Raw genomic sequence first — 1,919 nt, 5'->3', positions numbered from 1 at the left:
ATAATGTCTTGAGAATTCAGATACATCTTGCCCAGGAGATAGTCACTTATAGTTTTTAGTTAGAGTAAACATAACATACAATATATTGTAACTAAATACATCATTAAATCGTTTGGAATGCTAAGAATTATACTAACATTCCTTAGTAATTTGACAAGAGTACCATGTAACATCCTACTATCCTATTTTTCCACCAAGACTGGAAATCTATTTAACTTAGCACCACAGAATAAGAAGCATGGACAATGGAATGAGATGGTTGGGGGTCATTTCAACAAGAAGAAGTGGATGGTGTCTACTCCCTTTATAAAAAACCCCATGAGTGTAAGTACCACATTTCATTATCACTCAAAGAAAACATCCTATGAAATAAACTGAATAAAATTTCTAGAAAGGAAGTCCAGAGAATATTATCTGGAATCATAGAAGTATAAGAATCTATTTCAAAACGAGAAGTATATAAAGGCTCCATGCATAAAATAAACTTGGAACCATACCATTACTTGAGACAAATATAATACATCATATATGTTTTTCTCAGTATTGGGACGAGAGAGAACCAAACTAATTTAGGTTATTAAAGATTATACAAACTTTGACCATAAGCCATTTCTTGAAAATATAGTGACATGGACCATAGCCAAACGAGGAGTCGTAAAAATCATGTTACATAGGGGTTCATAACCATATTACTTTGACTCGGATTTATGGAGGTAAGAGGACATGAAATGTGTCTCTACACCATGAAAAAAATTGATTAAAGTCTTGAGACAAGACATTGACTAACCTGAAAGAAGCAAGTAGGAATTATTATTACCCAAGTGAAATGCAAAACTAGATTGACTATTATACATATTGGAGCATAGCCATCACCTCTAGTGACACGAACCAGGTGCCTAAAACCTTGCTACACTTGGAAAAAATAAAATTAACCTATCTGCCTGAATGGGAAAATGAAAAAGGAAAAGGATATAATTGGGAAAGGCAATGTCATCAAACGAGTTAGGGTTTAGGGAGGGAATCCCAAAATAATTCTAAGTTGTTGGATAAGATTGACAATTTGACACTGTTGGGTGATGACCTAGGTGGTAGGTTGTGTGGAGGTCAGGTGAAGATAAACCTAGATGCTTATGGCAGCCTTCCACTTTGTGCTCAAGTCTAGACGTGAGTACAATATGAATAGAATATTAGTGATTCAAATATAATGTGCCTAGGACTATGTTGAAAGTTCCAGCATGGGTGACCCTTGGGAGTTCCCTAAGGTAAGAATTATTACCACAAATGTTTCCAACCAAATTGGCATAGGCATACCCTTTTAAAACACCTCCAAGTAATGGGTATCTTGGTTACACTTTATATATTACGGTCTGACTATTAAAGTGGAATATTAGGTGTTTGTGCTCTTTTTAGTTGTCCATAGTTTAAAGAGTTTGGTCGTTATACTTGAAGCATTAGGTGAGGGTATACATGCTTTAAGGAGTACCATAAATCAGCAATCAAGATCCTAACATGACATCTCATACACATCCATATGTGTATAGACTTGTGAGAAGTGAACCATGTATCAATAAAATAACTAGAGTGTATATGCAAAGGAAAAGAAAATAATTTCCTACACTTTGGTGTCAAAAAAATAGTCATGCTAGTTTTAAATTCTAATGTGAGGTAGGACATAGATATATTGTTAATCTTCATCACTGTATCACCTAGAGAGGGGATTCCTTGGACAACCTATTACATTACTTCAAGAAAATTCTCACAAGACTAATTGTAGAGTAATACACTCACAAAATAAGAGAAAACAAAAATATTGTTGGAATTACGAGTTGTGATAACAACTCAAAATTGGAGTAATATAAAAGATAAATTAGGGAGATATTCCTAGAGTAGTGGTTGAAACTATGCACATAGAGTTTCCA

The sequence above is a fragment of the Pinus tabuliformis genome, chromosome 2_2, assembly GCF_031772625.1.
Source record: "Pinus tabuliformis cultivar Carrire ecotype Pingquan chromosome 2_2, CPIR1, whole genome shotgun sequence".
NCBI classification, from domain to species: Eukaryota; Viridiplantae; Streptophyta; class Pinopsida; order Pinales; family Pinaceae; genus Pinus; species Pinus tabuliformis.
Note: the sequence above shows the minus strand (reverse complement) of the source record.